Consider the following 13,639-nt stretch of genomic DNA (forward strand, 5'->3'; position numbering starts at 1 on the left):
TCTTCTCTTGTGAGTCCTTCTGCGAAATACACAGTTGCCAGTTACTGGTGGCCCTGTTAGCGAATGAGGGGACTGCCAAGAACGCTTCAAGAAGAAGCCTTGAGTCCTCGGCGTTGGCTCTCAGGCTCCCACTTCCGAGTGTGCAGAGGCCAGGACGCCCGGGAGGCTGCCGGCAGCTGGAGAACCCGCTTCCCGCACAATAACAACAGTCAAGGTGAGAGCCCCATTCGGGGAGGCTTTAGCACGAAAACCAGTCGGAGAGTTGATGTGATCCTGGAATAGCTTGTTTTAGAAAGTAAATGAAGTGTCTATCCACATAAAGTTAAAAAGAATTCTAGTAGAATAAAAACACGGTCGTTTGAAAAGCAATCAGTGGATTTAAGGCAAACCAATCAGTGGTTACAATAAGCAACAGGGTGACCTGCGAAGGTTTCACTGCCATCAGTCCCCATTCGGACGTGGCCGCAGTCTGTTCACACGAACTGCTTCGCTCATTTGCATCAGTGCACTTTTCCTCACACAATAAAGCTAAGTCACTCATTAATTTGCTCATTCTTGTTTGAAAATTTAATAAAAAACCCAATCGCCTGCACACAAGAATAAGGTCCACCACCAATGGCTGGAATGGGAGAAATATGAAGGCATTTTTAAGGTGTCTCATCTGAAGGAATTTGAAATTTAGAATTGAAAAAGAAAAAGTGAGGCTATATCAAGTCACAGACACCCATTCTGTTTGACTTTCCCCGCCCTCTAGCAGGAGTTTTTATTTCTCACCCTGGACACCCACCTACCCTTCGTGACCTCCAATCTCAGGCAGGTTGCTGCGTAGGACCATCCAGGCACATGGGACACGAGGTTTGGTCGCACCACACAGACACACACATTGCTTTTGACCCAGGTGTGTGGGGCGGTCCTCTGCACTCGAGGCTCCAGCAACAAGTGTGGGCACAGAGGTCCCCCTGTGCCTGGAGGCCCCAAACGCTTCTGCATTTTCTGTCACCACCCTCCTCCCTGTGGGTGCTGACCCAGAGGGACAGAACACAGGGCCCTTCCTGAGGAGATCCCTCAGGAACTTTCTAGATTCTCCTGCATTCTGTCTTTTAGGCCCTGGAGGTTTGTACTCTGTCCCAGGGCAAGACCCATGGGGTCTTCTGTTCTTCACAATCTGTGTTTGTGCCTATGATTTCTTGCAATGAAAAACCTTTCTTTCAAAACTCAAGCCTTTTCTTTGAGTTTCAAAAGCCTATGTTGGCTGCAAGAGACCAGCATTGACTTTTGTGTTCACTCCTGCTTGGTCTGTGCGTTCTCATCACTGATCCAGGCAGCACGATCGCCTCACCCTGCCTGATGGGACTGCAAAGCCCTGGGAACCCAGAGGAGAGAATACATACATCCCCAATGCCTGCCATCCTGCCAAGCCAGGTGGTAATCAAAGGAGCGAGTCACACATTGTTAGGGACACCCCCAAAAATAGGAGTCTTGAGCTGGATCTACTAGAAAGATAAGGAAATTAGGGGCACAGAGAGGTCCTGGGAGTGTGGTGAGAGGGAGGAGAGAGAGCGTGCGTGTGCACGTGTGTGTGTGTGTGTGTGTGTGTGTGTGTGTACGCATGTGGGGCTGGGCTGTGGGATGCTAACAACATGAGATCATCCGGGAGAGACGCCAGGAGCTGTTCTGCAGGATGAGGAAGCTTGGTTATGGAGACGTGGCTGGTTGGTGAATACGATGGTTGAATTCCTACCTGTGCTGGTCAGTTTTGTCAACTTGAGTAGGTTCTAGTATTCAATTCATTCAATTATTCAACCAAACTCTCATCCAGCTGTACTTAGCAAATGTGGTTAACACATAGTCAGTCGACTTTAAGTAGATTGCCTTAACGGTCTGGATGAGCCTGGTCCAATCAGTTGAAAGGTCTTAGGAGCAGAACTGAGGTTTCCCTGAGGAAGACGAAGAAAGTTCACCTGTGGACGAGGACGGCAGCATCACCTCAGCCTGACCACCCTTGGCCTGCCGGATGCCCTACAGAGGTCAGACCGGCCTGGTCAGCCTGACAACAGCGTGAGCCAGTTCTTTGTAATGGATGCCTACGTCTACACCTAGCTACACCTTCGCCTGCACCTACACCTACTTACCCCTTCACCTACATCCACATCTATGTCTACATCTATGACTATGCCTGCGTCTATGTCCTCACGCACACCTTCCCCTTCACCTACACCGACACGTTCACCTACGCCTATAAATTCACCTACACCTATACCTAAATCTATACCTTCACCTACACCTTTACCTTCACCTATACCTTCACCTTCACCTATACCTTTACCTACACCTGTATCTTTACCTACACCTACACCTTCACCTTCACCTATACCTACACCTGCACCTATACCTACACCTGCACCTGTATCTTTACCTACACCTATGTCTACACCTACACCTGCACCCCTCCTGCCGCTTCTGCTTCTCTGCGGAAATCCCAAATGATGCCAATGTAGAACTAGGAGCGGTTCTAATGGAGCCGAATCCTAAGTGTTTTCTGATCCAATTCCGATTTCTGGAGTTGGCTCTCTGCTCTGATTAGATTGAAAGACTCTAAGAAGCTGTTTCTAGTAGGAAGGGGCCCCCCTAGTCATGGTGTGATGCGGCAACCGAAACACGCAAGCATCACCTTTGAATCCTGGCAATGCTGCTGGTGGCCACACAAGTGATATTGTGGAACAGTGTTTTCAAACTAAGGAGTAGAAAGAGATTGGCTGGTTGCACCAAACAGGGGAAAGTGGGAGAGAAAAGGATGACCTCAGCTCTGCAGAAACCTCTGAAAGTTTCTGCTTCTCTGACAGAAATCTCCATCTCCTGCAGCTTCAGGGCTGAGATTTCTGAAAACCAAACTCAGAGTTCCAGCCTGTGAGTGGCTGAATTACAAGACAGCGCGACTTCCAGGGGCTGCCAATATTAGAACAGTCCTACAGAAACTATCAAACAGGTATAACTAAAATTCTCAAAGAGAGAAAGTTCACAGGCACTACTGTGGCAGTGAGGGTGTTGCTAGGGAAGGAATGCAGTGCTGCACGTCGGAACGGGGACATGTGAGAAGACTGGCAAAAGGGGGCACACTGAACCCCTTTTCTGCAGAACCACCCACTCAGCCCCCGTCTGCGAGATAACCCTGCCTTGCTACGACACAGTAACGGCTTCCCCTGTGGCAGCGGCCTTGAAACAGCCTCCGAATTCCCGTTGTACCGACACACCTGTCAGCCCCTTTGCTCCTAGACCTGGACCAGGTTGTAGCAGGCCTGTGGACTTGGAGAACGACACTGCCGTGACCTTGGGTGTGCAAGTGTCCGTTTGAGTCTGTTTTCAGTTTTTTTGGGGGAGGAGTCTATACCCAGAAGGGGACTTGCTGTATCATATGGCAAGTGTACCATGTTTCCCCGAAAATAAGACCCTCCGGACCATCAGCTCTAATGCGTCTTTTGGAGCAAAAATTAATATAAGATCCGGTCTTATTTCACTAAAATATAAGACTGTGTCATAATATAACATAACATAACATAATATAATATAATATAATATAATATAATATAATATAATATAATATAAACCGGGTCTTATATTAATTTTTGCTCCAAAAGATGCATTAGAGCTGATTGTCCAGCTAGGTCTTATTTTCGAAGAAGAGTATGTTCAGTTTTTCAGGAATTTTCTCTCTGAGACTTTTAGGCATACCTATTTGATAGTTTCTGTGGACTGTTCTAATATTGGCAGCTCCTGGTCACTGTGGGTCTGCTTCTTCTTGGCATGTTTTTCCCATTTTGTTCCCTTTGGCCTGACTTTGCTGATCCTACGTGACTCAGATGGCCCATGTCCTCACAGAGAAACCACATTGGTCACTGGGGTCTGGCCTCTGGCCCACACTTGGTGTGCGCCCCAGGGGAAGAATGCAGAGTCCACAGTCTGTGGGGTGGACTTGGGGTGTGCTGGATCGGAAGGGATGATTTGTTCCCTAAACAGACCTGCAGGTGAACATCGAGCCTCCTGGCTAGTCCCTGAAGCGGCGGGTCTGTGTGCTCTGGGTGTTTTGTCAGGGGGCGGCCTGGGTACGTGAGCAGCTCTGAGGGGCCCCATCCCAGCTCTGGGCTCATGGGCCTGCGGCCAGAAGCAGGGGGTGTTGAACACTCAGCGTCTGTGCCAGGTGAATTGTCGCTGCCTGGAGGCTCCTGGGTTTTTCCTACACTCACTTTTTATTTAATTCCCTTGCACTGGGGGATATTCCAGTTGAGCTTAGATATATTATATTTTTAACTTTTTCTTTTGAGACAATTATGAGATCACAGGAAATTATAGACACATTACAGAGAGCTTCCAACCAGTGGTTTTTTCAGCTACAGATTTTTAAAAATTATATTTTATTAACCATTTCTCTGTGTTGTAAGCAATAGAGTCAGCCATAACATTCAGTCTGAGCCCCTTTCAGATCCTAAGAGAGTTTCAGATAGTGTAGGTGTTACAGGACTTTACCCGTCAGTAAGTTACTCCATGGCATGTGCCTGTGTGTTTGTGAGTGTGTGTGTGTGTGGTATGTGTGTAATGTGTGTGTGTGGTGTGTGTACATGTATATGTGCATGGTGTGTGTGCATGGTGTATATGTATGTGCGTGTGGTATGTGCATGGTGTGTGTATGTGTGTGTGGTATATGTGCATGGTGTGTGTGTGTGGTGTGTGTGTGGTGCATGGTGTGTGTGTGTGTGGTGTGTGTGTGTATGTGTGGTGTGTGTGGTGTGTGCTGTGTGTGGTGTGTGTCCCCACACGCCCACCTAGAGGCCCAGCCCCTCCTGGCACACGGCATGCACGCACCTCCCTTGCAGGGCCTTTCCGGCCCAGGGCAGGCGTCGGGAGGCGTGCTGTCCCCCAGGGCAGAGCCCAGGCCTGGGCAGTGACCTCCCCAGACCTGCTCGACAAACAGGCCAGCTCTGGCAGTAGCACCAGCACAAGAAGGGGTTGTGAGTTTGTTTTCCTGAGAGGCGTGGGTGGGTGGCGGGGTGAACGTGAGGGTGGGCCGGGGCTACGCACCCCATTTTGAAAGGGAGCAGGGCCTCGTTTCTTGGTCGTGTACAAAAGGACAGTTCTGAAGCACAGCGCAGCTTGTATTTTTAAAAACTCACTGTCTTTCAGTGCCTGGAAAACATGACATTTTGTTGTCATTATGGTCTTCATCGCAGGTAAAAAAACAGGATGCACTGGACATGAAACCCGCCCCAGGTAACACCCTGCAACTGTCCCTTCAGGGTGCCCTCTCCCCGGCTGGGCATCTTTTCCTGTTGCAGACAGTGCCCTCCCCACAGAAACGGGCGGCAGGGGACATCCTTGCCAAAGCTCCCGGGCTGGTCTGCTGGCCAGGCGACGCAGGGCCACCTGCTTCTGGCCCAGCCGTAGCGCCTCAGGTATCAGCAGCACACCGGCAGAGCCACACACGCTTTAATGTGATTAGCTACGTTTTTTTCTCTTCAAATGTGATGAGTTGGAAGTCCTTCTAACATAGTCGAGATGAAACAAAATCCGACAGTGACATTGGAGACCTCTCCCTGCGTTCAGATTCTCTGAGTTAGAAAGAAATCTCAACATTCGATCAGCCTGTGGTTTCCACATGGTCACGTTCCAAGCTGATTGTGCAGAGTGTGGCAGGAAAAGACACAAAAAGAGCAGGCATATATGGGAGGAAAGCATTTATGTGTGCGCGCACGCACACCGTGGAATTCTGCCTCTCCCGTGCATGTTAGGATGCTAACCAACCCCATGGAGACACGCAGAGACGGTCAGCAGCGAGGCCCACTTCCTGCCCCCACGTCTGGCAAGGGAGCTGTCCTTGCCCATTCACCCTAACTCTGACCCTCCCCGGGCATGGCCTTGGCCAGAGCACAAGCGCTGATTCCCGCACAAGCCAAGAGTGAGGACGTGGTGTCTCACTGTCTGCAGTCACTCCGTGATGGCTATGTGATGAAGTGAACGTTTTGTGGAATTTACAACCTGGCGTGAATGGTTTCTGCTCCAGACGCTTTCCTCTCACTTCTTCGGTTTCACCCAGATTTTTTTTTTTTTAACAACAAAAGAAACAGGACAATATGTGAAGGCTCATTAATTCTCTTTAGTTTTGATCCCCACCCCCCGTCTTTTTGCTGCCTCCTGGAGGTTAAACAAGAGGCACGTCATCGGGCCTTTCCATAAACTCTGGTTCATGTGAGGGTGAGAGTTACGGCTTCGCAGCGCTGCCCGCCTGGGGACGGGCCCCTTCAGTGCGCAGGCCTTTAGCTGCTGGTCGTTTTATTGCGTCCGTGATCACCAATTACACCACCAGGAACAATAGACCTACCACTTTAACGACCGGGCCTCAAATTGGACTCGATTGGCTCATGTGTGTCATAGCAACAGTGTCCTTTGCAAGTCGGAGAGCCTAATTACAGGAATGAAGATGGATGGACCTGAGAAAGGCTCCCCTGGGACAATATGCGGGCCCCCTGCCCCTGTCCCGACTGGAGCATGCTGACCCCGGGCTGCCCCGCTGGCACTCCCTCTGACCTGAGGCTGCTGAAAGGACCCTGCCTGCCCCTCTGGACCTTTCAGGTCCCTGCAGAAGCAGGGGGGGGGGTCGCACAGTGCAGCAACTCTGGGATGTAGGACAAATGAACACCCAGAGGGGACGCCCAGAGGGCCCAGCTCTGTTCCCTCCGTGGAACCACTGTGCCACAGCCGGCTGAGTATGTCAGCAGGATCGCCTGCACTGGAGAATGAACTGGACTCCTTTCCCTTCTCTGTTGGTGAGAGTGCAAATTTGTTTACGATTCTGCACTCGTTTCCTTTTAAAAGTGTGAGGAAAGTCACCGGCCGTCACAAAATCTGCAATATTATTTTCAACGCGGCCAATCCTGGCCAAGAAACAATTGACAAGCATCACTTAGTGAACACACACACACACCCCACATGTCCCAGCCAACTCCGTCCCAATACTGGGAATCGCTGGCTTTTTCTCTGTCGTATCGCAGCTGTTTTGGGGACCCGTGACAAGTGCTGCTCACACTCAGTGTCTGCAGCAGTCTTTCCCCAGGAGCAGGGGCTTCTAGGAGGGAAATCCAGGGCAAAGAAGGAGAATGACAATGGTGTGGCAATGTTTCATGAACTGGCCCATGTTGATTCCATGGCTGCTGACACAAATTTCCACAAACTGCGTGGCTAAAAACACCAGAGTCACTCCCTCAGTCTGCGGCCAGGAGTAGGATGTCAGCTGTGGACAGGGCTGCACTCGCTCCAAAAGCCCTGGGGGTGGAGGCGCCTTCCTGGTCCCTTCTAGCTCTGTCCCCTGGCTTGCAGCTGACATCTCTGCTCTGTCATCACTGTGTCTTCTTTCTCTGTGTCCTCCGTGTCTCTGTTTTCTCTTTATAAGGACACCAGTCATTGGACCACCCGATTTCCACATGATGTCATCATCACTGATAATATCTGCAAAGTCCCAATTTCCAGATACGGTTCCATTCACAGGTCCCAGGGGTTAGGACTTGGATATGTCTTCTGGGGGACATGATCCAACCCATAGCAGGTCCTGAGGGCAGACGTTCAGTGTAGGCCAGTCACCGAGGAAAAGACCCTGGATGGCTTGCATGGGCTGTCTTCCTGCCCAGGCTCCACCCATGAGCCGCTGCCGCTCCCAGCTCTGCAGGGCGACCTCTGCCTTTCTTCTCTCCCTGCTCCGAGCCCTCTCTGTCCAGGAGGCACCTCGGAGCCCGCAGGACGCCTGGCATATAAGAGTGAGGACTCAGACTTGTGCACGGAGACCCACCCTCACCACTCTTCCGCCTTGAGAAGCAATGATTCAGAAAGGCACTCATCAAAGGGAATATTAAGGTTAAATGATGACAACCACATATAAAAACTGTTAGCAAGACTACTTTCTTCTCTCTAATTTGCCACTTAGGTCTTAAGTATACATCTGAAGATAAGGGGCCCCTTTCTGCCCTAAAGGTCATCCGGCCCCATAAAGGTACGGCCTTCCCAAGGTGAACTATACCCACAGCACCTTTTACTTTGAGAAATAAAGCAAAAGAACAGCTTCACTGCAGTTGGAGTCAGTTAAGCCCTGTTTCCATCCTAATTAGCATTTTATGCCTTGAACTTGGCCCTTTAAAAATATGACATTTCTTCATATTTTGATGCTACAGTGACTACAGTTATGATAATAAAATTTTCAGTGCTCTTTACCCTGAGAAATACTTTGAATCCTGGAAGAAATAAAAGTACAAAAAAAAAAAAAAAAAGCAAAACTGTGACTTCCTTTCAATTCCAATCCAGGGGAAAAGGCTGCCTTCCTTTAGTGTTGGCTGCCAAGGAAATCTATGCCTTCATTCAGGGCAGTTGTCATGTTTTTAAACGTGTCATGTAGAAAGTTATTCAAACTATCTGGGAATGTACAGAAAATAATGAATGCATATTAATATTCTGTGGTCTAATTCCTCAGTGACATACCACATGGTCTATCGTAAATTTAGCCAAATAACGTTCTTTTCATCTCCAACTATGGCCACAGCACAAACTCAGGGTCACAATAGATTAAGTTGATTCTTCCTGCAGCTTACGCAGCTGAGAAGACTTTCATCTCTATTTTAGCTCTTTTAAAGAGTCTTTTGGTGTAGGTTGTTTTGAGTTTTGGGTCTATGAGTGAACATATTACTTGACACGTGAATTGTGGGACTGAGAGTGCGCACGTTTGTCTGTCCGGAGCAGTGGAACCAAGAGCCCAGGCCCACGAGCTCCACACCAGTTTCCTCACCGGGTGTGGGCTGTGGGGAAGGGACAGCAGACTGCAAGGCCCCTCCCTGCAGCTCCTCCTTCCTTTAGCGCAAGGCTGCTTTCCCATCGTAGACACGACGCCTCCTCTCTGTTGGGTTCAGGAAGTGTGTGACATGGGACCAATGGGACACGCTGCTGACCACGTGGTCAGCTCATCAAGGTACACGGAAGACTTCTGATTTGTTAAGTTTTGTGTTCAAAACATAACGAGATAACAGAAGATGGCACAGGAAGGGGCTGTAACCTCCATCTTCCACAGATTCTCTCTGTGCAACGCAAAATTCGTAAGTCCCTCCAGGGCGTGGCCCTGTCTTCCTGTGTAACTTGACCCTCAGCCTTGGGAGTGTCATATCTGGAGCAGAATACAGAATGGGGAGGTGTTGTCTCCAGAGGTGCCATGACAGCAGTGACATCGACACTTGGCATAGACAGGAAGCTCAGCTCTCCAGGAATGCATCGGAAGGTACCTGATGGAACCTGGAACTGGAGAAGGCTGTGAGGAATCTGGAGACCACAGGAGACTGGCCGGGGGAAGGAGGGCAGCGCCCAGAGGGAGCACGTTCCCTGCGGGGCTGCACTGCCACGTGGTACCTGCTTCTGGTCTGGCTGTTCACGGGGGTAGAGGAAGGACAAACCATCAAGACCACCCAGCCCCTTCTGATACAGGCAGTGGTGTGGGCTGCTGGGCTGCACAGAGACCCCACTGTTCACACGTGAGACCGTTTCTGATGGCACCGTGAGCACAAGTCTCCTACCAGGCACTCCTCAGTCTCGCTGGTTTTGAAAAAACTGGGATGCTATGGTTTGTCTCAAGCACAGGGTGAATCTCTCAAGGCTTCCTAGGGAATAGTGTCAGCAGACAGACCCACCCGGCAAGTAGGGAACTAGGAGTGGTGGTGGGGTCTCCTGGGATGAACACTTGGGGTTGCCTTTGAAGCTGAAAACTACACTCAATCAGCTGACATAGCATTTTCAGCATTAGTGGGTGAGCGGTGAGTGTACTTGAAGGATGAGGTTTAGAGAGACCTGGTGAACTCATAATGTCAACTCGTGGATCTCAACTGAAGACAGACATCCTTGTCACATCCAGGGGACTTTGGTCCATGTGGGATACACCCAAATGGCAAGATCACAGAGAGGCAGAATTTAGACCAAGAATGTCTGGACCGTTTTGTGTGTGAGATATAAGTTATCAGTCATTTTTACTTTAAACCAAATTATTATACTCTCAACGAGTATTGAGATGTCGTAATGAAGCTGCTGTCCTCGGAGCCCTCTGAGCCTGAGCGTGCTGCCAAGCTCCCTTCACTGTCTTTCTCCAGGCTGGGGGACAAAGGACAGCCTTCCACGATGGCCGGTGCTCCCCCGACAGGGCCAGGAGATATGGATCTCCTTCCAGAGCGCCTCTCCCTGGTATCTGATTCCCCTGAACAAGTACCCTTTACGGGCACGTGCAGATAAAGCTGCATGCTTATCTCCCCCGGCAGTGGTTTTGTGTAGTCACATGGCTCGGGACCACAGGCCCTTCTTCATCGCGGCCATCAGGATGCTCCAGGGAGGCCCCCAGCAGCGACGCGTCATCGGCTGCACGTGAGCCTTGCTTTTCCACGGAGGATGTCCCTGCTTTAGATCACCCGGAGCCTCCAGACTGTCTGAGGGCCGGGCCGGGCACCATCCAGTGTCCATCAGCTCTGCTGATGGGTTGGGGTGTGGGGGGCGGTGGCTGGAGCCGGGCAGGCGTCGGCGTCGGCCACAGGGCCCGGGAGTGGAGCTGGCTGTCCAGAGACCTGTCTGCTCTCACAGGTGAGCGCTCTGCATAAACAGTGCCTGCCCCCCACTCCACCGTGGGGGCCCACACTGATACTTTCTGTTGGACAGATGGCCTCTTTTTTAGAGGTGGTTAGGTAGACGCCATGCTCCAAAGCCATCATCACCCTGCCAACTAGAAAGGGATACAGCTGGAGACATCCTTGAACCTGGGTTTTAGATTTGACCAGATGCTAGGTGTCCTGCAGTAAGTGCCAGAAGGCAAAGAGCTGCAGGGAGCCCCGGTTTTGTGTCTAGACAGCTACTGAGCCAGAGCAGCACTGTCTGTGACACATATGTGATGCCCACTCACCCATCACAAGGTCCCTGTGATCTCCGGGCATCTGAGTGTCCCCATGGTGGCAGGAGAGGTAGCAGAGGGACTAGTGCTTGTCATGTGTCCTGGGAAAGGCTTTCTCCCATTCATTGTTCCACTGACCCCAGGTCCACAGACACAGCCATGGCCATTACATGGTTACTAACTGGCCTTTGAGGGACATCTGCTTGTCACACAAGTGTCCTTGAGTGTTGTGGCTAGAGCTGGGGGGTGTGGGTATCCCCTGCCTTCTGATGTGCGCAGAGAGCCTCATTCGCTGGCATACGTTCTAGGGAAGACGCCATGGCCACACACGCTGCATCAGTGTCACCTGCCCCCTGGCGGGCTCGCTGAGGTGGTGTCTGCTGGACTGAGTGACTACCTGAAGCTGCGGCATGCACCACGCCGCTGCAGAAATCTGCCTTCTCCCTTCCAATCTTCCCGCCTGACTACACCACCATGCAAAGTGTTGCTTAACCATTACGCACCTGAATTTTGTAGCCTACAAACCCCTGTAGACGCTGGGCTTTGCTCTCCAATCAGCGTGTACAGTCCTTCCATCCATGACTCACAGGGAGGCATTCGTGTCCAACACTGGATGGGTTTTAGAATTTTCTTGGCATCTCTGCCTCCCGTGGTGACTGGTCACAGTCTGTGACCGTGGCATTCGTCTGTGCATGATGTAGGAGGAAGAGAAGCAGGGGGCCAAGTTTCCACAGAGCTGGGAGAGGGAAGGGAGAGAAGAGCCTTCTGGCTCATGAGGATGGACATCTCAAAGGATCAGGGTGGGTGTGCCAAGTGTCACAGCCCACAAGGACCTCTGAGCACACGAATGGTGAGGTCGGGGGTTCAGGATGGGCCCTGATATTTGCAGCCCGAGGTGTATGTGCCCAGAATGATCCTTTCGCCTGGAGTGTGGTCAGAACCTGTGAGTAAGATGGGATTTCACTTCCGTGATTAAGTCACCTTGGGTTGCATATCAGTGTGCTCGGGCTGCCAGAACACAGTACCACAGACAGAGTGATTTAAACAATGACATTTATCTTCTTAGTTCTGGAGGCTGGAAGTTTGTGATCAAGGTGCCAGCCAATTGGTTTGTCCTGAGGGCTCTCTCCTTGGCATGTAGACGGCTGCCTTCTTCCTGTGTCTTTTCTCGTGGCCGTCCGTCTGTGTGTGTCTGTGTCCTTTTCCTGCTCTTGTAAGGACACCAGTCATGTTGGACTAGGGCTCACCCAAATGACTTCATTTTACCATAATTACTGCTTTAAAACCCTGTCTCTAAACAGTCACAATCAGAGGTACACGGTTGGGGTTTGGACTTCAATGTCTGAATTTTGAAGGGGCAGAATTCAGCCCAGAACATACGGCAAAAATGAAGGGCTTTTGCATCTATAATTAAGGTTCCAAATTAATTGATTTTTCCGTTAATTAAAATGGGAATTATCTTTGATGTCCCTGATCCAATCAGATAAAAAACCTCAGGAGAGAAATGGGTCCTTTTGGACAAAGAGTGACAGTCTCCTGCTGGCCTGGTAGAAGCCATGGCCACATAAACATGAAGTGTTTTTGGAGAAAGAGGCCTCTGGGGCCAAGGTTTTCACTCCTGCAAACACGCGCACTAGAGTCCTGCTGACACCCGAGGAACACGGAAGCAGGTCTCCTCTAAACACCTGAGGGGTGCCGATGCAGGTCTCCCCTAGACACCTGAGAAGCACGGAAGCAGGTCTCCTCTAGTTGAACTTTGGTGAGAACCCAGCTGCTGACGCTGGGCTTTCAGTGTGGTGCAGCCCTGAGGAGAGGAGTCCGCTCAGCCGTGCCCAGAATACTGACCACGGAAATTGTGAAATAATACAGGGGGTTGTTTCACGCTGCTCAGTCCGTGGCAATTATGTTCGTCAGCAACAGAAAACGAATTCAGGTTGAGAGCTGTGTGGGAGCAAAGTCTCTTCCACTTTCCTTACAAGGTCAGAAATGATGAAAACTTTAGCATAGCACATGTGCTCAGTCCTCAGTGATTGCTTGTTTGCTGTAGTTTCTAGAAAAAAGAAGGCTTTCTCCTTTCTAGAAGGGAGACACAGAGAGGGAAGCGTGTCCCTACAGTACCTTGGGAAGACAGACTTCGGGGCTCGTCACTTCTTCAGTGGGTTTGTCCTGAGTTCCAGGGTGCTAGGCTGGCCTCCCCGGGCTGGGACAAACCCACTGCCTGCTGGCTCTTTGTGGGAACATCGCCTGCGGTCACTTGGGTGCATGTGTGTGTTCTTTTCTGCAATTCCGGTTGGGTGAGGAATGCGGGTGTGTGAGCAGGATCTGTGTAGAAAAGAAGTGACTTTTTTTCACCACTAAGTTGTCGGCTTTCTCTAAGCCCTTCCCTCCCCACCTTGCTTTCCCCGGCACCTGTCTCACTTTCCCCGCCCTTGTCAGAGTCTGCTTATCTGTTTGGAGTTCCGCTCCCCTGCTCCAGCTCCGTGGCCTCTCCCCAGCTTTCCCACCCATCCTCCCCAACAGCTGGATCCTGCCCTGTGACAGCAATCAGAAGCTCCAGATTTAAGTGAGGCCCGACGACGGCCACGTCAGCCTCGATGGCCCAGGAACGCGTTGTGGGCAGGTCTAATTGTTAACAGCACAGCAGAGGCGACAACTCTGCCATCCTCAAGCGACAACTCCTGACTCAACACCGAG

The sequence above is a fragment of the Rhinolophus ferrumequinum genome, chromosome 7 (genome assembly GCF_004115265.2).
Source record: "Rhinolophus ferrumequinum isolate MPI-CBG mRhiFer1 chromosome 7, mRhiFer1_v1.p, whole genome shotgun sequence".
Lineage (NCBI taxonomy): Eukaryota > Metazoa > Chordata > Mammalia > Chiroptera > Rhinolophidae > Rhinolophus > Rhinolophus ferrumequinum.